Source organism: Podarcis erhardii (genome assembly GCF_964252035.2).
Source record: "Podarcis erhardii genome assembly, chromosome: 1".
NCBI classification, from domain to species: domain Eukaryota; kingdom Metazoa; phylum Chordata; class Lepidosauria; order Squamata; family Lacertidae; genus Podarcis; species Podarcis erhardii.
In genome coordinates this window covers 19,897,468-19,923,735 of record NC_138497.1, presented here as the reverse complement: position 1 = coordinate 19,923,735, position 26,268 = coordinate 19,897,468, and the positions used below count along the sequence as shown (strand labels likewise).

At 44.3% G+C, this 26,268-nt stretch overlaps 1 long non-coding RNA gene across 1 annotated transcript in view; it reads right to left on the bottom strand.

Moving 5' to 3' along the window:
- Window positions 1–18,797: 18,797 nt before the first annotated feature.
- The window catches only part of LOC309345373, a 28,138-nt gene continuing 20,667 nt past the window's right edge, over window positions 18,798–26,268 (bottom strand). The window contains exon 3 of the long non-coding RNA XR_014158213.1: window positions 18,798–19,336. This is a non-coding gene — a long non-coding RNA (uncharacterized lncRNA). The remainder of the gene's footprint in view (window positions 19,337–26,268) is intronic.

Here is a 26,268-nt window from a genome sequence, read left to right as displayed (position 1 = left end):
GCAGTTGCTTATTGGCTAACCACTTTTGCAGACATTAGTAGGTTGCACCTGCACCAAGGGTTGCTAGCCAATCAGAGACCACGCGCACATACCCTGTGCTGACAGTCAGACGCTGCCTCTGCTGATGTTAGTGCTGCGCTGAAATTTTATCCTGCAGGTTCTTTCCTGACCGTTCCCCACCAATTTATGATAAAAGAAATGGCATTTCAAAATCACGAAGTGGGAGGGGTGACATTTTGTATGTGGAGAAATTTGCATGTGTGGGGTGTAGGGCTTTTGTTGTGCTTTGAATATAGCTCAGTGAAAGAAGTCTCCAGGTAACATTTTCCCTTGGGGCCTTTTCAGTTTTCAAAGGTCAGGCAGCTGCAGAAGACACCCATAAAACCACAAGGTTTCACCTTAGTCTCTCTCTAACCTACTGGTTTCTGACTGGGCTCTATGCCATCCTGTTAGGTTCTTCCAAGACCTCCTGTGACCTGCCGTGTTCAGTCCTAGGTCCTTCTCCCCAAGTTCCACTTTATTCCTCACTCAGGTGGAACAGCTCAGTGGTACAACATGTGCAAAGGTTTCTAGTTTGGATCTGTGGCATCTCCAGACAGAGATGGGAAATGTTCTTGCCTGAAACACTGCAGCGCCATTTTCAACCAGCATGGAAAACACTGAGCTAGGTGGAGTTCTGATATGGTGCTGGTTGAAAATGGCACAAGGCATGTTGCAATGTTGCTAATATCAAAAGTTGGCAACCCTAAGTAATAACCATTTCCTGAGACTCATTTCAGATTGTTTAAGAAGCAATGGAGCAGAGGAATCAGGAGAGACAGACAGACAGACAGACAGAGAGACTATGCAACAGAAGATCTGTTTTAAAAAGCAGGTAGACATGAAAAGATCTTATTGTAGAAAATAAATGTGCTGTTTGCTTAGCTGTAGATTCATAGTAGGGATTAGTTCTTCACACACAGAAGATCAGTTCCACTTCTGGATGTGTAATCTTATATAAAAAACACCCAACATCCCTATTTTTTAAGTACACAGGAAAAAATTCACAGCAACTCAAAGTATATGTTTGCGAGTTCTTGCTAAATAACAGCTGCGGAATAACATGCAGTCTGTTTTCTGAGATGTGTTCGCCAAACTTCTGAGAGGTTATTTATTTTCTTAATATACTTATACGCCAACCTTACTGGGCAAGAAGCCCTTCCAAGTGGCTTACAAGACTTTGGAATCAGAAACAATAATGATTATTCACAGTTAAAGCTAAATAATTTTTTTTTTGTTAAAGCTAAAATACAACCTGCTTAAAAAGTCAATCAAAAGAAAGCAAGTTTTTTTAAAAAGTTTAAAACTTAAAAGTTATTACTGGGTGAACTATATGGACTTACTCCTGATCCCCATAGGCACACAGGAAGCAAGAACTAAGAAACAGGAAGTGGGTGTTGCTATTGCTCAGGCTTTACTTTGAAGAGGAGGGGGAACCTCAGTCTTGGCACTGAAAGTGACCCTCTAAGCCTTTCTATCTAAGTCCTGGGATTCTCCCCAGACCACAACCCCAAGGGTTGTGTATTGTTGGCAATAGTTCCCTTTATACTTCTTTGGGGAGGTGGGGGAAAGAAGAGAAATCACAAAAAACACAAGATCAGACAGCAGCCTTAATTCTACAGCATACAGTGATCATACTATGAATCCAGATAAGGTTTAAGGCTCAGTCTAATATTGACCATTCAGTTTACGTCTTGCAGGCCAGCCCATTCAACTCTGAAGAGAGGTTGTAAATATTCTCATGCACGTGGCCCAGAATGCCCGTGAAATCATGCCACCTCACAACATCATATAATTCTGAGGGGGCATTGGGGAGGGTGGCAAATAATGGCAGCCAACAGAGGGTGCCATTTTCCTCTCAGAAGACCCATTGGAACACTACTAGAACATACAGAGACACAGTGAGCAACCTCCTCTGTGGGTGGGAACTTCATTTTTAATGGCACACTAGGGTCTATTGAGGCACAGTTTAGGAATTACTGGTGGGGGAAGGCTGAGAGAAATTTAGTTCCAACTGTACATTCATGACATTAACAGCATAATCTGGAAGGATTTTGGATTCTGATTATGTTGCAATTTGGATAACCCGGCATGGACCCTGTTTGAATAAGGTCATTTAACCCAAGAGGCTGATATTCCAAAGGAGGCCCATGAAATCAGCTTCCTTGAAACAGTAAAATCTACTCCAAAAGGCCTGGATTCTCAAAGGATCCTGGTAAAAAGTTTTAGAGAAGGGTTGTTTTTTTGTTGTTGTTGTTTTTTAAATTAATTCCCTGATGAGCAAACTAGTAAATATCAGAGTCTTCCTTGACTAAGCATTTCTTATCTGTTCTCTCCAAATCTGTTTTGTTTGTTTGACCTGAGGAATTTCCACAAATGAATAGGCAAGCAGTTGGGCAACAGTAATGTAAATATTCACAGATTCTTCTTTTCATCCCATGTGAGCTTCGCCCTGAGACCTGGTAAGAATTTTCAGCCTTATCAAGCAGGCCAGGAGCAGTAATTAATATGGCACACCAAACTAACTCATCTCCAGCTTTCCTCCCCCTGTTGAAATGTAATTGTCACAATTTACTACCTTTCTTCCCAGCTTTAACTTTCATTCCATGTTGGTATATCTTTGAAATCACAAACACCAGATAGAACACCTGAGCAGTTCTACCTAAATGAGTGCCTGGCCAAAACTCCTCCTTCAGTTTCTCAAAAGTCCCCCCCCCCTCTGTTAAAGAGATTTCCATTTTTCTGTCTCTTTCTTCAGGTCTTTAGAATTCCAGTAGGTGTTGGGTTGGGCTTATCTTATTATTGCATGTGTGTGGGGTGTGTGTTTGTTTCCATGGAATATTTCTCTGGAACTCTGCAGCCCTTCCACCTGCCAAGACTTCCTGACCTGAAAAAAGGTCCATGGAAAAAGTTATCTGATGACATCTTTCCTCAAGCTTTATTGGAAGCATGAGGAGCCAGGGAGGCTGGCTATGGAGCACCTGAGAGAGGTGTGGTCACTAATTTTGTTTTCCAGCCCACTGGAGAGATGTGAACGGAAAAAAGGACACCCACAAACAAACTTTGAGCAGCTTGAAAGCACAACAAAAGCCCAGGACAGGGTCTCAGTAAGGGTCAGCAGACAAACCAGAAGTCTGATCACCTTCAAAGGTAGGTTGTATAGTCTGGTTATTTTCCCTCAGGGAAATGTAGGGTCATGGGGTCTTGGCACACAAGGTGAGGTAGCAAATCAAGCCATAAGTCAAGATGAAGAGTAAGTCAGAACTGAAGGGCAAAGCAGGTGGCAGCATCAAGAAACACGTCAAAGATTTGTTGTTGTTTAGTAATTTAGTCGTGTCCAACTCTTTGTGACCCCATGGACCAGAGCATGCCAGGTACTCCTGTCTTCCACTGCCTCCCGCAGTTTGGTCAAACTCATGTTAGTAGCTTCAAGAATATTGTCCAACCATCTCGTGCTCTGTCGTCCCCTTCTCCTCGTGCCCTCAATCTTTCTCAACATCAGGGTCTTTTCCAGGGAGTCTTCTCTTCTCATGAGGTGGCCAAAGTATTGGAGCCTCAGCTTCAGGATCTGTCCTTCCAGTGAGCACTCAAGGCTGATTTCCTTCAGAATGGATAGGTTTGATCTTCTTGCAGTCCATGGGACTCTCAAGAGTCTCCTCCAGCACCATAATTCAAAAGCATCAATTCTTTGGTGATCAGCCTTCTTTATGGCTCAGCTCTAGGACTAAAGAATAAGGAGATACAGGCAGCAACCATTTTAGGCACATCCGATAAGTGAAGTGACCCCAAAAAGTCACAAAAAGGGGTGGCATGGGGCAGGGGTGGAACAGGGTGTTTGCAATGGGTGTTCTGATTATATGCAATTTCACACAAGTGCTCAATTACACAGAATGTGACCCCCATGCCTATGGGGAGTTGCCTGTATAAAGGAATACACCAGCACTCTAGAAGATTCTGTTGCTTAAGTAAAGCCCTTTTTGTACTCCTTTCTGCCTAGCATGACTCATCGGCCATCCTGAGTAGGCGGAGCCAGTCCCAGGCCTGAAGGTAATTGGTTGAGAAGTGTTGCCACTTGCAGTTCAATGGGTCACCACACAGATCCAGCAGCTCTTGCCATCAATACTCAGAGACACATGTGCGTATCAGTAAAATAACACACAAAAATAATGCATCGTCATAACAATAACGTAGAAGAAGAGCTTCCTCCCCCAGCGCCACTTCCACAAATCACATCACGTCCCCCTACCCAGGGCTACTCTTAAACTTCTTTGGGGAGAGACCCTATCTTGGTCGCCATCAAAACATGTACTTTAGCCCTCAGCCTGGAACACTGCTGTGCATGGAGTAAACCTGCCCTCTGTCCCCAATGGCCAAAGTTCATGGGGTGGTGGACCATCATTTGATCCCTTCTAAACCATCTCATAGGGGATGCAGGTGGCGCTGTGGGTAAAACTTCAGCGCCTAGGACTTGCCGATCGCATGGTCGGCGGTGTTATTCTAAAGCAGCAATGCTGCAGCAAGCAAAGGCTCTAACAGCTCAGACAGCTGCTAGTGGCTGCAAAGCCAGACAGGATGTGTGTCACTGCTGCCATGGAAACAAAGGGGCAGTCCATCCTTATTGAGCACAGGATATGAGCTCAGTGTGTGTCATATGACCTGTACAGGATGTACATGGGTGGAGTTTTGAGTTTCTCTCTGTTTGTTGAAGAGAGCAGACATCTTTTACTGTATGACTGCTAAAGACAGGAATAAAAGCAATGTAGATACGTTTCTGTCTGAGTCTGATTCCCCTCCCTGGGCATATGCAGGGAGGAGGAGAAGGAGGAGAAGCAGTTGGTGTGTTTTTCTCACAGCCTGAGGAAAATCGCCGGAACGGACCTCGTGTGTGCATTCCTGCCGGGAGTCGCCGGAGGGAGGTCAAAGGAATTCAGCCGGTACCTGCAGATAGGCACATACCTCTGATCGAGAATGAATTCCAACAAATCGGTTCAAATCCCCGTGGCGGGGTGTGCTCCCGTCGTTCGGTCCCAGCGCCTGCCAACCTAGCAGTTCGAAAGCACCCCCGGGTGCAAGTAGATAAATAGGGACCGCTTACCAGCGGGAAGGTAAACGGCGTTCCGTGTGCTGCACTGGCTCGCCAGATGCAGCTTGTCACGCTGGCCACGTGACCCGGAAGTGTCTGCGGACAGCGCTGGCTCCCGGCCTATAGAGTGAAATGAGCGCACAACCCTAGAGTCTGTCAAGACTGGCCCATACGTGCAGGGGTACCTTTACCTTTACCTTTTTAAACCATCTCATAGTGTGTGTGAAACATGGAAACACACTGTGCGCATTTAACAGGTTACAACAAGGCATTTTGCGAATACAAATTCTGGCTCGAGTGTGCAAAGCAGCTGATGTTCCTTTGGGTAAAAGCTTAACGGCAGTGTCATGCTGACTTTTTCTCTTCCCACAACCTTCCCTTGATATCTCAACAAAGCGTGGTCAATGGCAGTGACTGTTGGCTCTTTTGATTGCTTCCTTCCCGTAGTTTTCAGTGAAAGTAATTGAATGAAGGAGGGGAAAAAAACCTTGATAACACTTCATATTCTTTCTAATTTGTCATTTCTGGGCACACCAGGGATAAAGATGACCTTTTGAATTTTGACCTAACTTTTTGGTAACGGGCAGCATCTTCACTCCTGCTTTTCATTTCCATGAATAGTGCATGCCTCTCTCTCTGCCCCAGTATAAAGCTATTAATATTGTTCTATTAACCTTTCTTCCAAGTACCACTGACCTTTCCCCTAAAAAGACAATTACTGTACTTTTATCCTTAACAAATCTCATTTATTAGAAAGTTTTGCACAGCACTGGCTAAGGCTGCATCTCTAACTATCTCATATTTCTTTATGTTCACATTGCTGTGATAAAAGAAAGCAAATCAATCGGTGCCAGTGTGTGGATGACAGGGGAGGAATCACTGGGCGTTTGGGTCTTATTTGGGTTCTGTACAAAAAGCTACCCATCATAATGGCAATTTGCAACAATTGTCACTTGCTATTGAACAAGAACATAAGGACACAAGAAGAACCCTGCTGGATCAGGCCCATCTAGTCCAGGATCCTGTTCTCACAGTGACCAACCAGATGCCCATGGGAAGTTTGCAAGCAGGACCTGAGTGCAACTGTACCTTCCCTTCCTGTGGTTTTCAACTGCTGGTAATCAGAGACATTGTCATCATAGCAAGTAGCTGCTGATATTCTTGTCCTCTGTGAATGTGGATAGCCTTCAAATTGGTGGCCATCACAGCCAAATGTGGGAGAAAATTCTGTAGTTTTCCTATGTGCTGTGTGAAGGATTTTATTTTGAATCTTCCAACATTTCAGCTTCACTGGATATCCACAAGGTAATCCCTCCCCTACCTGGCCTGGTCTCCTTGGCAACAGCTCCCCCAGGTGGGATTGGACAATTGACTGAGGTAGGCGGAGACCTCTAGGTATCCCACCTGAGGGAGGCAAAGCCAAGCCTATGCTGTTGGAGCCGCTTCAGATCTAGGGGCTGCGCGCGTCCACGCAAAGGGCGCCCCCCGTTTTAAGTGGGGAGCGGTCATTCTTGTCCTCTGTGAATGTGGATAGCCTTCAAATTGGTGGCCATCACAGCCAAATGTGGGAGAAAATTCTGTAGTTTTCCTATGTGCTGTGTGAAGGATTTTATTTTGAATCTTCCAACATTTCAGCTTCATTGGATATCCACAAGGGCTAGCTAGTGCCATAAGAGAAGGAGAAAGAAATTTTTCTCTTCTTGCTTTCTCCAAGCCATGCATCTTTCTATAAACGTCTATATTTGCTTTTTCTCTAAAGCCACCCTTACCCTCCAGCATCCTCGCTGTTGCTCTGAGAAGGGACGTTCCTGACAGAGTGGTACTATTACTTTCCTTGATCTGGACATTATCTTCTGTTGATGCAGCCTAGAATAGCATTAGTTATTCTCAGAAGGAACCTAAAGGAATGAGAAACCTACAGGAATGCCCCTCCAGTTGATCTCAAAGAATTAGGGTGTTTCCAGACTGCAAGGTTCAGTTGCATACCAGCAAATTCAGGTGACATACGTAAGTGTGGATGGGAGGCCTTTTACAACAAACCTGCTTCCCTTGAAGACGGGACTTTTTGCAGTGTGAAAAGTGATGGGGAAATAATGAGAAGTGTGGGTTAACCCTTTCTTGATGCAACATTGCCCCAGCTCCCTTCAAACAAATTAGGATGAATAATCAATAAACAGGAAGGTTTATGTGGGAGGAGATATTCCATTAACTATGAGATTCTCCTAATATCTGAAGCAAACTGTTTGGTTTGTAGAAGGATGTTGTAAGCCAAACGCCTAATTGCAGCAATCTGGCTGCTGGGTCTTCTTTCTTTCACTTCCCCTCTTCTTTTTCTTACCTTGCGATTAAGATTTATTTAGTGGGAATCCAAGTGGGTGGCAGATGTGAGGAGGGGAGCTCCCTTGAGCTGCAAGTTGAGGTAAATAGTGTGTCATAACCCATTCATCAATTGGTAATGCAAGAAAAATAGAAATATCTGCACTAGGAAAGGAATTGGCAAGCATTTTGCCCAGGGAATGGCATGGATCATAAGGAAATCAGGTGGAATTTTGCCTTTGCAAAGGAAACACTCATTTGGTTGTAATAGGATAGCTGATAGGAATGGATGGTCGTGTTATGGATCAGAGAGGAAGCAGCTTTGGCGATTTTGAGCAGAATTACCCAAGAACTGTATGACAGATACAAGTATTTCAATTTAGCATATGAATCTTTTAGGAGAACGGCTTGCAGATTATAACACACCTGGAAGAGGAATCAAATAATTGTCATGTTTCTCAAATGGCAGGCCCAACATCAATCATTTCCCCAAGCACTCTGTCTGGATGATTTTTATACTGTCTCTTTATGTCTTTCTGCAGTGCGTGGATTGTCGATGAAGATAAAGAGAGTGAAGCTGGATGATACATCTTATGAAAATCCACAGTAATCACATGTTCCTTCAGAATGTGTTGATACTGCAACATATTCTGGAGGTGAGATCCTGTGTCACTTAAAGTCAAGAGATTTTATCCTGGAGTCTACTTACAAGTGTTAGTCTATCACAATTGGTGGTTGAGGATGACCAGTTGTGGAGGAATATAGCCAAATCCTGCTATAGCCAAAGGCAGATTTGAGGAACATTTGGCGATCCAGATGTAACTGAACTACAACCCCCATAAGCTCTAGCAAGCACTGCCAATGGCCAGGAATGATGGGAGTTGTAGTTCAGCAACATTTGGAGGGTCAAAGGTTACTCACACCTGTTGTATAAGTACACAGGTTAGGAAGCTGTTTCTTGTGCAATGCTCAGGCACATCCAAGCCCAATGTAACCAGTGTGTCAAAGAGGTGCTATAGCATTACCCCAAAATGTGTATTATTTTACAGAAGGGACAATGGAAAGAGAAATATATTTTGCATATATTCCATGACAAAGGTGAGGATGCAACCGAAACTTAACAATCTAACGGAAAGGCATATCTTGCAATAAGGCTATTTGCATATAGAACACATTTAAATGAGAACACCTTATGATTTCTTACTTAACATATATGAAACCTATATTATAGTTATTTCTGCACAGATTTATCAACACACCGAGACAAATAATCGTGTGTCCATTAAGTATATTTCTGTCATATCAGAAAGATAATGTCTTTTCCCCTCGTTTCTTTTATTTTTTAATCAATTATGTAAAACCTGTTTAACCCCCCCAACCCCAACCCCCCGGTTTTTAGAGTCCCTTCATAATCTGAGGCCCTAAACTGTAGTTTACTTAGTTTATGTGCAAATCTGACACAAGTTATGGACCTGCAAGCACTGCAAAAATGTCCCCATATAGTAGGAATTCCCAACATGGCATCCCTGAGCTCACTTAGCAGAGCACGAGACTTAATCTCAGGGTTGTGGGGTCAAGCAGAGGGTTGGACTAGATGACCCTTGTGGATCCTTCCAACTCTACAATTCTATGAGCACAATGGTGCTCTTACGACCTTCCTCTGGTGCTTATGAAGCTTCTGAGGCCCTCCTCCCACTGTGCACCCCCCCATCCTTCCTGCTTGGTCAAGGATGGGTACCTTTTTTTCCTCCCTTGAAAAGTAGAGTGGAAGGAGGAAGTTAGAAGAGTGACGCTCTTTCCCACTTCCCCTTTCAGCTCTATGTGCCTTTCCAGAGTCAGATGAATTCTACTAGACATAAGTTTTACGCAGATCCCTCGGGAAAGCGAGGTGTACGCAATTGTGCGCTCTTTCTCTTTCTGTCTCTTGCAAAGTATGGGGTAGCTTATCTCAAGGAGGAGGGTGTTGCACACAACACTCATTCCGAAAGCTAAATGGGCCTAAAGAGGCTGGCCACCTTGCCCGTATGATGGGATTAGGTAGTTCTCTCCTTAATTTGCCAAGCAGAACAGAAGATGCCACACGCTTGCCACCAGGAGAAGCTACCACGATATGGCGTAAAGCTGCACAATATGGTAGTATATAAGGTGCTTTGACATGGGAGGAGGAGTCCGGTTCCCTTATCCCAAAGAGCTTACAAGAACCTAACTCTCTGATCCTGCTCTTCAGCATCCTTGTTCACTTATGCTGAGAGACAAGGGGCCATAGTTCTGATGTAAAGTGGAAACATAGGATTATGAAGGATGATAAGAAAGTGGGTGGGGTTGCCTGAAGATGCAAGTTTCAAAGAGGGATTGGAAGGAGGAGAGAAGGGTGGTTGATGGATGGGAAGGGAAATGCGGTGTGACTCTTGCTGGGCTAGAGGGGGAGGACTTGAGGGTGAGACACTTTCCTCTGTTTCTGATGTGGGTATTAGACTAATGGAAAGACTCTGATGAAAACTAAAGGCAAACAAATGGGTTTCTTCTCCTATTAAAAGCCCTGCCTTGCTTGTTAAGCTCCCTTTGAGTAAACAAAAGTGACAGCTTTTGTTTTCGTAGAAAATTTGCCGACAGGCGCAAAAGATGGTAAGGATCACCTGTATTTTCTTTTCATTCCCCCCCCCTCCTCCTCCCATTTCTCCTCCCATCCTCTTTGAAATTTATTTTCCAGGAGTCTTTTAAAATTCAGATCCTATCGTTGGTAACAAATGATGTGAAGTCTTAGGTACAGTACTTGCAGTCTGTGTTTGTTAAAATGAAGGAAGAGACCCTTCCAACACTTTGGGATTTTTATGAATGATTTACATCTGGTGCTAAAGTTCATAAATGAAACGTGGGGGAACCAGATGCTTCATTTCTTGACTGCATCGTGTCTGCACATACTGATGGTGAATTGAAAACAGAGATGTCTCATAAATCAACCAAATCTATTTTTGTACTCTCAATTTCCATTCCGAAGATCCATATAACTCCCAAACAAATGTAGTAAAATTGCTTCCTTGAGAAACCCTTTGTGTTTAGTAACAGTGTGGACATGTTAATAAAAGAGCAGGGGAGGGGGGTGGAGAGGGGAGCTTGAGCAGAAGCGAGAAAAGCCAACTCGTTCCTTAGAATAAAAAAAAAAAAAAATCATCTACGCTCAGGATGAATGACTGCTCATGGAGATCAATGCAGAAGGTATGACATTTAGCAAAACAGATGGAGGGACTCTGTCGAAATATTAGACGACTCTTACCATTTATACAAAAGGGCTGCAGTTGGTGAGAACTGAGAGGTTGCCTCCAGACTGCCTGCATTTTGGGGAAGAGATTCAGGCAAAGATCCAAAATTTAGGTTTGCACAATTAAAGTACTCTGTCACCCCTGGTGCAGCAAACCAACTTTTCTTCAAAAGCTGCCTTTTCGCGGCTAGGAATGTGATGGGGAATTACACTGAAAAATGTGGGATGAACTATTGATTAATGGAAAGCTGTATAACCACCGCACAAGCAAAGCAGGACAAATTCAGGACGGATGCTCATTGTAATATAACCTCCCCACAAGCGAGCAAGAATGAATGAATGTTCAAGAAAGGCTGAACATCTTCTAAACTCTATGGTAGGCTTGTACAAGCAAATCATGATGATTGTTCAATAAACAGGTTGCCAACAGAGGAGGACCACCAAGATGATAAAGTGTCTGGAAACTAAGTCTTATGAGTGATGGTTGAGAATGTTGGGTATGTTTAGCCTGGAGAAGAGAAGACTGAGAAGTGAGCTGTCTTCAGATCTCAAGGGCTGCAATGTGGAAGATGGAACAAGCTTGTTTTCTGCTGCTCCAGAGGGCAGGGCCCGAACCAATGGATTCAAGTTACAAAAAAGAGATTTCAGCTAAGAACTTTCTGGCAGTTGGAGCTTGCACCACAGGGAGGTCACATCAGTGCTGCTACCACAGCATAAACAACATGGGAGGCAGAGGTTATGAGTTACGGGTCTCTGCAGCCACAACAGACGCTGTGATTCTCCAGTGGTTTGTCTTAACCCTTAAAGGCACACTCCATTGTGTCTTGAGACAGATGGCTGCCAAAAACCACCTATCAGTGCCAGGGCTGTCTTAAGCATATGTGGCATCGGGGTGCAAAAATCCGCCTGGCGCCCCCCCTTCTAGACAGAGCTGCTGCAGCTGGAGCTTGGTCGGATGCCAGGTGTTGGCGACAGGGAGGGGGTTACAAATCAAATCAAATGGCCAGGGACTCTGCCGAGCTGATTTCTTTGTCGCCTGTGTTGCCCTCCCTGCTCACATGTTGCCCTCCATCTTCAGCAAAGTGCCTAAAATTTGGGAGGTAGAGAAAGGGAAGGAGGAAAGTTAAGGCTGGTGGCTACCGGGCACCCAAGTGGAAAGCCTCTGCGGGCAGCTTGCGAAAGCCCGTCCGGGGACCACCTGCTCGCTTTGGTCCCGTGGCGCTGCAGCACCTTAAGACTTTGACGATGACTCCACTGTCAGACGCTGGGTAGGAGGGGAGGGCTGGAGGCTGGGGTGGAGAACTGCCCGCAGCAGAAGAACCCGCCGCGGCGCTCCGACTGATGGGCGGGCTCTTCTCCGGACTCAACTCTTGGGATCCGGACTCTCGGCCTGGCGCCCCTGAGAGCCTGGCACCCAGGTGTCCCATACCCCAGTGCCTATGGGTAAGACAGCCCTGATCAGTGCCCAGGAAGGTGGATGCTGTTTTGCACAAGATCCGCGTGTGGTGGAACATTGCCATTGCTGCCGCTTCCCTGGATGGGGCAGAGCAGCAGGAAGGTTGAGGACATGTGGTTGGATTGCCGAAAGTGTTGCCTCCAATCTGGTGCTCTACTTTGCCACCACCCCATCTAAGCAACAGCAATGGCAGTGTCACGGCAGGGTATCTCAGCAACTCCGCCCCATCAGACATGCTGTTACTGTCCTTGCTCCTCCAGATGCCAAGATGCTGTGCTGCAACTTGTGCAGAGATACTGCAAGGAGTTCCTGAAATACGCTTTTTCTTGCCTCGGGCAGCATCTACCCCCAGCTTCCTCTTCATGCAAAGAGGAACTTCCTGAAAGCGACACTACCATTCTCTCCTCTCCCTTAGTTACCATTATGTTCAAAATATGTCCTTTCCGAATGCAACTCTCTATATGTCATAAAACACAAAGGGAAGTGCTTTTCATGCCAAATATCAGAAAAGTGCTCTCTTTTTCTCAACTGCCCAAGTAACAGAAATGATGTGTTCATTTGAAATTCCATTCATGTAGGCCCTAATAAAAGCTATTATAAAATACAATTGTGTGGAGACAAAAAGAGAGATAATATCGCTATAGCTCAATATAAAATTTAAGTAATTAAGACATGAAAACTATTACACAATTTACTTTGAATGTGGCATGAATAATAAAATGTTTAACCATTCCTTTCCCAAATTTTATGCTTTTTTTTTTTAAAAAAAAAGAAAACACGGTCGAGGTTTTAAAATGCTTGGCTAAAGATCCATTCTCTGCATTCTTTTGCAAAATGAGCAGTGTGGGTGAATTTAGGTGGGCTTGAAAAGGTGGTTCGTATCTTGGGAAAGTGCACTGTTGGCTTGCTGATTTATCAAGTGTATTAATTGCCCTTCCACCCAGAAGGCAACCAAGTTGATATATGCAATTCATCACAAGAAAAAATAAAAAGAAAGAAAGCTAAACCAACAATCACTCCTTAAACACACAAACAAAATTAGGCCTCAATATACCTGGATGCTGATGATTACAAAGAGGTGGGGGTTGCCATCTACACCTGACACCTCTTATTTATTTTATTTTATTTTAAATATGTTTTTATTGATTTCCAATATATAACAAATACAAAACAGAGAAAAACAAAATCCCAGTTCGCACCCCCCCACACACACATTTCTTCTAAGGAGCCCAGGGTTACAGATTTTGTTCTCTCGCATTGTATCTTCACAACAGCCCTGTAAAGTAAATTGGGAGGAAAATCTAGGGGAGGACAATTGCTTCGGCCACTTCTGGGGCACCACAACTATGAGTTCCAACAGAAGGTGAGATGTGAGGGGGTGAATTTTGGCGTTGCACAAGGCACCACTGAAATTTGAGGTGCCAAGGTCCTCCACTGCCTGCTCTGTGTCTAGCCTGGTGTCAGTCATTTTATGTTCAAAAATAACAGATACAGCCAACTTGAATAAAATAGGGGGGGGGGGCAGGTAAGCCCCGCCCCAATCACATGACACAGAACACATACACACAGCATTTGAATGGCAATGCCCATCAACTTTTGGAGGGGCTGGCCCCCTCAAATATTTTATGGGGGGACGCAAGGGACCTCGGCCCCTAGGATTTGGCTCCTGTGTGCAGCAGAAAAGGGGGAGCAGCATTATATGTCAAAAACATGTATACCTGCAGAGAAATTCAAAAGAGTGGACATATGAACCTTGTGGAGAACAGCCAGGTAAAAATAATGGAAGAAATATAAAAAAAGACATTGTTGTCATAGCGGGGGGGGGGGGGTGTCACATTGCTGCTGAACAAGGCTGGGAGCAAGAGCAGCAATGTTGGGGCCACACAGTTGCTCATATGAAGCAACCACACACAGCTTACATAACATACAAGGGTGCGGGTGACGCTGTGGTCTAAACCACTGAGCCTCTTGACTTGCCAATCGGAAGGTCGGCGGTTCGAATCCCCACAACGGAGTGAGCTTCCATTGCTCTGTCCCAGCTCCTGCCAGCCTAGCAGTTCGAAAGCATGCCAGTGCAAGTAGATAAGTAGGTATCGCTGTGGCGGGACGGTAAACGGTGTTTCCGTGGCTCTGGTTTCCATCACGGTGTTCTGTTGTGCCAGAAGCAGTTTAGTCATGCTGGCCGCGTGACCCGGAAAGCTGTCTGTGGACAAATGCCGGCTCCCTCAGCCTGAAAGCAAGATGACCGCCACACCTTTGACTGGACTTAACCGTCCAGGGGTCCTTTTTTACCTTTTACATAACATATAACATATACATTAAAATTGCTCATAAAAGAACATAGACTATTCCTGCCCCCTAAGATCACTATTGTATGTATGCATGTATGATATATTATATTATATTATATTATATTATATTATATTATATTATATTATATTATATTATATGCATTATACAAAAAAATCATGTTAAAATATGTGTCAAATTTTCCATGGCTGGGTAGCCTTAAAACAAAAATAGTTTTTAGCAGATGTCCAAAACGATGTAGCTAGGGCACTTGCCTAACTTAAACAGGCAGCGAGTTCCAAAGTGAAAATGCTGCCACAGTGAACGATCGATTCCTGGAAAGTGCAGAACAAACCTTTTGCCCATTCTGCAGACTGAAGTGGTCAAGATGGCAGAGACAGGGTAAAGTGATCCATCTTTATGTACCAATAGTACCAGCTTGAATTTAACCTGGTCACAAATTGACAGCCATCACAGATCTCTGAGCGAATAGGCAGGCCTGGATATCACTCAAAATATATGAGGCTGCTGCTAAAAGAACCCCAAAACCTACCCCCCAAACCCCGATCCTTTTTAAGTATTGGATAATAGCAATACTGTGCTTCATTAGGACATGACTAGGAGGCAATAATCCTGTCTCATCCTGTGCTGATTCAAAAGCCATGTTTTATACCCATGCATGCTACCTCGCCTATTTTTAAATAAGGTGCCATGCTTTTTTTGTCTTGTCTGCAGATCCTTTTGTCTCCGTTTTGGCAGCTTTGGGTGCCTTCCAATGGAGGACATTGTCCCCAGGCAAATTCAGCTGTCGTTCAAAGGCTCAGTAGGTGGCACTCTTTCCTTTGCTGATGCACTAAAAGGATGCCCTCGGCACAAAGCAGGCTGATTTAGTAACCTTGAAGGAAGCTGCACCACAATCATTAGCTCAGACATTGGGGTACCATATCTGATAATATGGGACAGTAAAGGAGGACCCCCCTCCTCACACACATCTAACTTTCTCATGGACCTCAGTTAGGGTGCGAGAGTGGTCCTCCTGCTGTGGCTTCTACCTGCTACTGAACATCCCCTTTGCCTGTAAAAGCCACAAACGATTATGTGCCTCTCAAGCTAGTCACCGGACAAACCTTCTTCCTTAATGACAGGAAAGTTAGTTCCTTCGTTCTCAAGGAAATGTGAATCGGCTTGCTGGATTAGAGTACCTTTCCAGTGGTGGTCTGCCAGATGTCCAAGGCTGGGTCAGGTTTTAGGGAGCCCTGGACAAGGGGACCTGCACCACAACCTAGTATGCCACCATGGTGGGCCTATCTGAGTCCTTGCTACCTGCCGCCACCCTTTCTGGTAAGCTTACGGGGTGTTGGGCAGGGATCCCGTTTTTTCTTCTTTTTATACTTCTACTAGAGTGCTGTCTGCCCTGCAAAGCTGCAGCTGCCCAACATATTATTTCTTCTTTGGCGATATTCTCGATCCACATGTCCTTCCACAGTGAGGACATTGGTTTCCAGGCAGGAGTTGATCACGGTGTGGATTTGCCAAGCGTGCCTTCCTCTTAGCAGATTTCTCCCTTGCATCCTGAGTTCAAGTGCCTTTAATGCCCATGACACCTTTGGTAAAGGCTGTTCTACAATTGGAGCACTCACAGGCAAGTGTTTCCCAATTGTTGGTGTTTATACCACATTTTTTTAGATTTGCCTTGAGACAGTCTTTAAACCTCTTTTATTGACCACCAGCATTACACTTTCCATTTTTTAGTTCGGAATAGAATAGTTGCTTTGGAAGATGATAATCAGGCATCCACACAACATGACCAGTCCAACAAAGTTGATGTTGAAGACTCATTATTTAAGAGACTAAGGAGAGCCTGGCTGGAGCAGACGAGTGGCCCATCTACTCCAGCATCTAGTTCTCACAGTGGCTAACCTGAGGCCTGTGGGAAACAAGCAAGCAGGGTCCAAGAAGAAGAGCTCTCTGCCCTTCCTGTGCTTTACAGCAAATGGAATGCAGAAGCATTGCTGCCTCCAACCATGGAAGCAGAGCAGAGCCATTATTGATACCCTCCATGAATTTACCTTAATCCTATTTTAAAGGCATCCAAGTATGAGCGCCTGGTGGGATGTGGCTTTTAAGAATCGCATTGCTTTATTCCAGGGGTAGCTAGCCTGTGTTGGAGTCCACATGTTGCTGGACTCCAACTCTCATCAGCCCAAGCCTACATGGTCCATTAGTCAGAGATGGCGCGAGTTCTAGTTCAGTGTTGGTGTTCACCTTTAAAGCCCTAAACGACCTCAGCCCAGTATACCTGCAGGAGTGTCTCCACCCCCATTGTTCTGCCCGCACACTGAGGTCCAGCGCCAAGGGCCTTCTGGCGGTTCCCTCACTGAGAGAAGCAAAGCTACAGGGAACCAGGAAGAGGGCTTTCTCAGTGGTGGCTCCTGCCCTGTGGAATGCCCTCCCATCAGATGTCAAAGAGATAAACAACTACCTGACATTTAGAAGACACCTGGGCAGCCCTGTTCAGGGAAGTTTTTAATGTGTGACATTTTAATGTATTTTTAATCTTTGTTGGAAGCTGCCCAGAGTGGCTGGGGAAGCCCAGCCAGATGGGTGGGGTACAAATAATAAATTATTATTTTATTCTTAGTTCAGGGACATCCTGAAGGTCACACTTACTTTTTTTCCAACTAAAAAACCCACCCTTCCAGCACAAGGGAGAATGACAGGTCAAATTAAATTGTTTGCCCTAGCTTTCATCCTTCTCATGCATTTTTTTCCCCTGTGTTCATGATATACTATGCAAGGAGTAGCATCCAAACATGCAATCCTCATCTCTTGCAGCTTCTCATGGGCTGGCTGGCTGCAGAGGAGCAGTGAGAGGCATCAGCTGGGGAATCCCCAAGGAACCCCCCACCCCAGGGGAAGAAGGCTGAGAGCCAGGGGATTGGTAGTGGGATGACGGTGAGAGGTCAGAGGGAGAAGAGGGAGCAGACTGGGAGGAGGAAGCAGAAGAGGCAATGGGGCTTAGTGAGCCAGAAGAGGCTGAGGCAGAGAACAGTTCTCACACAGAAGTTAAGGCTGGAGAGGATTGGGGCCAGGAGACATATAGGCAGGATGCTGAAAAAGTTGGGGAGTCTCCCTCCCCTGCTGCTACCAGCTCACCCTGGTCTGCTAGAACATGCAGATACATGAAACGGGCAAAGCAGAGGGTGGTTGTGAGCAGACATAGCCTGAGATTATGTGGGAAAGACCCTGGAGAGGAGGAGTCCTTGTGGGCACTGGTAACTGCTTCATCGGGGCAAGACTCTTGGAAAGAGTTACTGAGACCACGAGGCTGGAGCTGGTTTCCTTGAATAAAGAGTTAACTGCACTTGTTATTAAAGGTGATTTATTGCTACCTTAAGGGACGCGGGTGGCGCTGTGGGTAAATCCTCAGCGCCTAGGACTTGTCGATCGTATGGTCGGCGGTTCAAATCCCTGCGGCAGGGTGCGCTCCTGTCGTTCGGTCCCAGCGCCTGCCAACCTAGCAGTTCGAAAGCACCCCCGGGTGCGAGTAGATAAATAGGGATCGCTTACCAGCGGGAAGGTAAACGGCGTTCTGTGTGCTGCGCTGGCTTGCCAGATGCAGCTTGTCACGCTGGCCATGTGACCCGGAAGTGTCTGCGGACAGCGCTGGCTCCGGGCCTATAGAGTGAGATGAGCGCACAACCCTAGAGTCTGGCAAGACTGGCCCGTACGGGCAGGGGTACCTTTACCTTTATTGCTACCTTACTGGTTTTCCCAGTGGTGATGTATGGAAGTGAGAGCTGAACCATAAAGAAGGCTGATCGCCAAAGAATTGATGCTTTTGAATTATGGTGCTGGAGGAGACTCTTGAGAGTCCCATGGACTGCAAGAAGATCAAACCTATCCATTCTTAAGGAAATCAGCCCTGAGTTCTCACTGGAAGGACAGATCCTGAAGCTGAGGCTCCAGTACTTTGGCCACCTCATGAGAAGAGAACACTCCCTGGAAAAGACCCTGATGTTGGGAAAGAGTGAGGGCACAAGGAGAAGGGGATGACAGAGGACGAGATGGCTGGACAGTGTTCTCGAAACTACGAACATGAGTCTGAGCAAACTGTAGGAGGCAGTGGAAGACAGAAGTGCCTGGCGTGCTCTGGTCCATGGGGTCACGAAGAGTCGGACACGACTAAACGACTAAACAACAACAACAACAACATTATTGCTAACCTTTGCCTGACTCCAGCCCTGAGACTGCTTGACATAGTACAACCCAGGGGACTGGGAGAGAGAGAAGCTTTACCATTTGATTCTGCCGATTCTAGAAACCCGCCCTCAGATGCAACAGGACTTAAGAAGTGAATTACTAAACTTTAATTGGGGTAGATGCCAGTAGCTAGTCCATCAGTGCTGGGAGCCGCAGTGCAGCAATATCCAGAGGACCAAGGCAGTGAGATCCATGGGGTCCCAAATTTCAGCCCTGTGTGATGCCAAAATCTGGTGCCACCCTCCCATCACCACCTCTCACACTCCATTCTAAATAATAGCTGTGGCATCACCAGCAACACCCGCAAGGCTCTGTGCCCAGTGCGACCAAACCAGTGACATGCTCCTCTAAATCCACGGGCTCCTGTTCTGCTGTAAAAACACAAAACTGCCCACCAAAACCTGGAAACAGATCTGCCTTGAGATTCCCCCACGGTTTACACCAAGGGGTGTCTTCTGTTTTCATAAAGCACAAGCCCTCTGCATATAGCTGTGTGGCTACAATCAACACCCTGCTCTGAAGATGAAGGATTCATTCTTCTTGACAAAAGCTGTACCAGTTTATTCAGCAGCCATCCATTGTCTCTGTCTCCAGCAAAGGCAGGGGGATTTCCTCTCCCCCAAGCTTTTATCTGGGAAAAAGAAATAATAAGAAAAAAGATATTTCAAAGGTGTTTATAATGAATTAATCGCTGCTGTTTTGGAGCATGATGTGTTTGCCATGTCGCCATGAGCACTTTGCCTTCAGTGCCTTATGGCCTCTTCCTCCCCCCCCCCCCTTCTCCTTTTAATCAGGCCCTATACTGCTGACAAAATGACACTCTAATAGGAAAAGACATCATTTGGAACAGTTATTAATATATAAAAGGGAACCAAGTCAGCAAAGGGTTAGTCGTATAAATGGCCAAGTTCAACAAGACACAATTAAGGCTGCATTATCACACTCCCTGGAGCATACATGTCAATAGATAAAGTGGTATTGTTCGTGGAGTGGGGGGAGGTCAGTTTAGTGCTGAAAGCATCTCCTTCAGTTTAACCATTGCAAAGATCAGCGTAAATGGACCACGTTTTCATATAGCTTATGTATTAGCTTGATTTGCCACCTTCTCGTCTTGTATAGTAAGGTCCAGTGGTGGCTGGTGCCCGTTGATGCTGATAGGGTTGAAGGCAGGGAGGCTGGCAGTAGGTGGCGCCAGAGAGCCAATGACAGGTGCAGAGCCTGTCAGAACCTAGTTAGAAGGCAGGCAGGTGAGGGCTGGCTCAGGGCAGACTGAAAGCTGGTAGGGTAGAGTCCCAGTTGCCTAAATTGACAAAAGTCCGCATTCACTAATTGAGTGGGCATCTCCAAAATTTCCAAACACTATCGTTTTTAAATAAATGGTGTTGAGATTTCTCAGTTCTGGATTCTAGAGACACCGTCAAAGATCTTTCTTTAAAGATTTAGTTAAATTGATACATCTTTGCCTTTAACGAGCTGGCTAAATATAGCTCTGTTGCTTGCTTAATAAAACTCAGCCCCGATTTTCCTTCTATGATAAAGAATTTTAAAATTAAAACCAACACTGAAGGAGAGAAATGCTTTGTTGAAAATTTTATGATTGTTGTGTCAAGCTAATAAAGGCAGGTGGGTTTTTCCCCCTTAATCACATCTCTCTCTTTTTTTAATGGTGGGAAATACAAAATTTAATACCTTTGTGACTATAAAATGAGATGCAAATAGACGTATTTCCAGTCGTGTCACTTTTATTAAACAAGCCACACATTTATTAATAATCCACTGCTGTCAAGTATCCTTCAGAAAGGGAAACTGAGCAATTTGTTGTCAGTTGCATAGCCTGCTTTAACCGTTGGCATTACGACAAAAACATGAAAGCGCAAATGGAATCAGCTGCAACAAAACGTTGCAGTGTACAATGCTGCTTTTCAGAGAGTCAGCCAGTGGCCATCACCCTTTCCCAGAATACACTATTTTAAAATGGCACAGCAAAATAATACAGTTCCCATCCACTGAGCAACTTGGGGGAATGGACGTAAGGGAGTAACCTCTGTAGAGAACAGTGAGGTATACTTCAAAATAGACATATCTAGGATTGGATGGTGTTCTCGAAGCTACCAGCATGAGTTTGACCAAACTGCGGGAGGCAGTGGAGGACAGAAGTGCCTGGCGTGCTCTGGTCCATGGGGTCATGAAGAGTCGGACACGACTAAACAACAACAGGATTGCACTGGTAATTTCATAGATGCAAATAAGAGCTATTGCCCAATGCTTATCCAGGCTTAAAGAAAGCAAACGAAGCTAACATATATGTTCATCTGAGTCCTCTCAGTAATGTGCATATGATGTCTCTTCAGCTGGACTGACAGGGATTATAGGTTAACAAAGATCCTTACAGACCTTTGGTTCCACCCTCTGGGTTTTGAGCAAAACTCTTCTTCTGAACAAAAAACCCTGAATTGTTGATGTCCTTTTCAGCCCCATTTGGGTCCTGTTCTGTCCTTCAATCCATACTTAGCATCCTCTTCCCATTCAAGAAATATTAATGATCTGGATCAAGCTGGTTTGAGAATCATCTGATGATTTTTGTTCAACCCTTCATTCTTGTTCAGAAAATATGTTTATCACTTGTACTCAAAGTACAGATCAGTGGCATACAGATTTATTCCAGTCAGTTTAAAAAATTGTCCTTCTGCCAAAGTTTAAGTGCTGTGCTACTTTTTTTTCTTTTTCATTAGAAATTACCAAATGTTCCATCTTAAAATAGACTGACAACAGGTCAGGCTGCTCCTGTTTAACTATTCTGAACCTAAAAATGTGGCAAAGTTTCTTCTGTGATCTGTTGTGTAGCTACTCCTGGGGGCTGAGTACCTTATTAACTAGCTAGCACCAATTAAACCCTGGAAATGTCAAGATATAAGATGATTCCCAGAGGGGTAGCTGTGTTTGTTGCAGGAAAAACAGAGATCTGTGGCATCTTAAAGTCCATCTCACGTGCCTAACGAACGGTACTCCACAAAAGTTTTTGCCACAATGGAGTTGTCAGTGTTTAAGGTTCCACAAGATTCTTTGCTGTTCTAGATAAAATACAGGCTGCACTGTAGACACGCTTTTGTTGTTTAGTCGTTTTACTCTCCTTTTAAAAGTGCAATCCCTGCAAACTGTTTATTGAAGTGCAGTTGTTGTAGGACAGAGGCCTAATGGACCTCCTTTTTTGTTTTCATGAGAACCAGGTGGAAAAGTCGTATGCCTAGAATTAAATAGCAGGGTGCCTCTGAGCCTAGGAAGTGGTTTTCAGTACAAAACTGAATTTATAGTCCTTCCACAAAAGAGCCCACTCTTGGTTACTTACTAACAGCTCTCAGCAACAAACTGCAGTTCCCAGGATCCTTTGGGGCATAGCTGTCAACTTACAGATTTGAAAATAAGAGACCAACAGCCTCAAAAATAAGGGATCAGCAGCCAAAATAAGGGATTTTCCAAGCACAGGTATGTTCAACTTCTGAGCCCCTCCAAGCCAAAGGCACAAAGCCCAGCCAGCAGCCAAACGAAGCCTCAAGCGGTGGTTCCCACAGCACAGCAACTTGGCAAAGGGGATGCAGCAAGGAAAACCACCGTCACCTCTCCGCTGGGAAGCGCTGAGCAAAGGCTGAGCCCCAGGCAAAGCAGCTGATTTGATCGGCACAAGGCATGCAAGCTCCACCCCCCAGTCATTCTTAGACTCCTTATTGGGTGAGCAACGCATCCAAGCAACACAGTTGGAGCCTCCCTCTTCCCTGGCCAGCAGGGAGGGAGGGAGAGGAGCTGCTTCCTTTGAAACCCGGGAAATTTAAGGGACATCATCAAAAAGGGACAGCAGCGGGACACGGCGCTGGGAAAAGGGACTTTCCTGCCAAATAAGGGACAGTTGACAGCTATGCTTTGGGGGAAATGCAAATGGTGCCTCATTTTGCTGTTGTCCTTGTTAGGCAATTGCTGATTCGCTACAAATCATCCAGAGTTCTGTCAGCAGCTCAACCTTCGGCTTAAGCCTGTAAACTGCGTTTGTCTCAGTTTTTGAAATGAATTTTACTGTTTTCACAGGGGTGCTTTAGAGAGGCTATCTAACTCCAACTCCCATCAGGCACAGTCAGGGATTATGATAATTATAGTCTAGAATTACAGACACACCTTCCTTAACAGAGGTGCCAACATGAATAAAATATTGGGGTGGGAGCAGGTAAGCCCAGCCCCACATAATTGATTACATGATGCGTCGTACACACACTATTTGAATGGCAGTGCCCATCAACTTTGGGCTCCCCGGCCCCTTCAAATATTTTATGGGGAGAGGAGTGAAGACCCCTCGGCCCCTAAGAGTTGGCTCCTATGTTCCTTGGTCAAATATCTGTTTGGAAATTTATAGCCAGGGGCATTTCTGTGCCCAGAGCAGAATTTCTCTTTTGGCACCAAACCAAATACGAGTATGAGCTTCACCTGTATGCCCACAAAATTCTACCTTCTAAAATTCTACCTCCACTACATTGCAGGGGGAAGGTTATTTAATTCATTTATAACGGTTCGGTTCAGTTCGGTTTGGTTTACTGTGTTCTAACAAATGGCCATTGCACACATAATAATAATAATAACAACAAGAATCCTGCCACTAATAGTGATTTTCAATTCTACACCCCCGACCTTTAAAGGATAAATCATTTCCCATATCCCCTTTAGGTTTTGTTACACACATTTGTAGAGCCTTAGTAAGAAATTTGGATATACAGTGGTACCTCGGGGTTAAGTACTTACTTCGTTCAGGAGGTCCGTTCTTAACCTGAAACTGTTCTTAACCTGAAGCACCACTTTAGCTAATGGGGCCTCCTGCTGCCGCCGGAGCATAATTTTGGTTCTCATCCTGAAGCAAAGTTCTTAACCTGAAGCACTATTTCTGGGTTAGCGGAGTGTTTAACCTGAAGCGTATGTAACCTGAAGCGTATGTAACCTGAGGTACCACTGTATACTTCTCTACACCAGACAACAACAAAAACAGGTCTTTGCAAGAGATGACCTTCCCTTCCACGATCTTAACAAGGCGTGCATGTAATTGTTTCTCAGATCGTTATAATAAGGGCATTCAAGGAGTACATGCTTCATTTATAACAATGACACCCCATATTTCCTCTAAGAAGCTCAAGGAATTGCACAATGTCCCCAACTCCCCATTTTATCCGTACAACAACCCTGTGAGGAAGGCTGGAGGTAAGACGGTCTGTAGGGAAGAAGGCGGTTTTTCAGATATTTGGGGCCTGAGGCATTTAGTTCTTCAAACACCAATGCGATTCTTTGTGTTCTGAGCAGACAAAATGAGTCAATGCCAGGACAGACCACATCTTCCAAGCCCAGTAGTCTCTACCCTGACTATTCACAGTTTCAGGCAGGTAGAAGTAAATAATAATAATCAGCTTTGTTTTGGGTGTTCTCTGCGATCCAGTTCTCTGTCCACCCATCTCTATATTTCTAAAGCAGAAATAAAAATAAAAATGCAAGTCATTTTGATTTCATTGCATTATTTAAAACAATTGCCTAAATCAGTTTAGAAGCAAAAGGCTACCACACTGGGTGTTGTTCTGTGTGCCCCCCCCCCCAATTGCTTGCAACACATTCTATTTTTTTTTTTTTTTTTATAAATATTTATTAAAGTTTTTAAATATAAATGCACAAATAATAAACAGTCTTACTTCTATCACAGACATAATTTCATCACTTCTTTGGACTTCCTCACGTCTCCCGCTCCCATTTACATCGTTAAAAGTTTTTTCCAAACAAATTATCAACTTGTTTACAATCTCATGTCCACTCATTCAAATATAATCTAGCACTTCTTCCAAAAAATTTTATATTTTCTTTAGTCTCACTTATCATCAAATTTCAAATCTAATTTAGTGGTGGCCAGTTTTTTATAATCTAGCATCCTTCTTAGCATTCAACCAAATTACAATGTTTTTGTAGATACTTCTTGAATTTCTCCCAGTCTTCCTCCATCTTCTCTTCTCCCAGGTTACGGATTCTGCCTGTCATCTCGGCCAGTTGCATATAGTCCATCAGTTGCATCTGCCACTCTTCCAGTGTGGGTAGATCTTGAGTTTTCCAGTTTTTTGCGATGAGTATCCTTGCTGCCGTTGTTGCATACATAAAGAATGTTCGGTCCTTCTTTAACACCTTCTGGCCGACAATACCCAGAAGGAAGGCCTCTGGTTTCTTAGTGAAGGTATACTTAAATACCTTTTTCAGCTCATTATATATCATTTCCCAGAAGACCTTCACCTTAGGGCATGTCCACCAGAGGTGAAAGAATGTTCCTTCGTTTTCTTTACATTTCCAACATTTATTATCAGACGAATGGTATATTTTGGCAAGTTTAACTGGGGTCATGTACCATCTATATATCATTTTCATTACATTTTCCTTCAGAGCATTACATACGGTGAAGTTCAGCCCAGTGGTCCACAACCTTTCCCAGTCCTCAAACATAATGTTATGCCCAATGTCCTGTGCCCATTTTATCATAACCGATTTAACCATTTCGTCTTGTGTATTCCATTTTAACAGCAAGTTATACATTCTAGATAATACCTTAGTCTTTGGTTCTAACAATTCAGTTTCTAACTTCGATTTCTCCACCTGGAACCCTAACTTTTTATCATTTTTAAAAACTTCTTTAATCTGAGCATAATGTAACCAGTCTCGCACCTTATCCTTCATTTTCTCTAAACTCTGCAATTTCCAATTGTCTCCATCTTTTTCTAATATTTCCCAATATTTTGGCCATTTAGCCTCCATATTGGGTCTTTTTAGGGCCTTAGCCTCCAGAGGTGAGAGCCACCTTGGAGTTTTATTTTCCAGTAAGTCTTTGTATTTTGTCCAGACATTAAACACTGCTTTCCTGACAATATGGTTCTTAAAGGCCTTATTGATCTTAACTTTGTCATACCATAGGTATGCATGCCAACCAAAAGCATTGTTCGCTTGCAACACATTCTAAACACCACAAGGAAATTAGAGTAATTTTGATATTAAAATGATTACTGCCACTTTTGTAATAAACTGATGCGACTTTAGAAGTCTGTCCCTGATATCTTTCATGATTTAGACATCACACACGCTATAATTGTGCTATTAAAGGAAAGAGAGCTAATCTTTTTGCATTTGAAGTAAGCCCTCATCATCAGACCCGACAAAGCCAGACAGATCAAAAAAGGCGGGTGGAATGGGGGGGAGAAAGAAAAGAAAAGAAAAGAAAAAGAGCATTTAAGGAAATTAGTACAAGAGTCAGTTAAAAGGTAAAAATTAATGCACTTATTATTGAAATACAGTTGAAACCCACTTTTTTCATTTCTTTGATATTACTAAAGCATAAAACATTCAATTAACTTTCCATTGTGTTTTAGAAGATGGGGAGGGACAGAGGATTGTCAGCTGAGAATGAGGGGAATGGGGAGTGTGCAAATGAAGGAGAAAAAGTGAAGATACAAGAAAGAGTCAGACTTAATCCCTTGTCCGTAAAAGCTGGTCAATCACTTTTGCATTTTG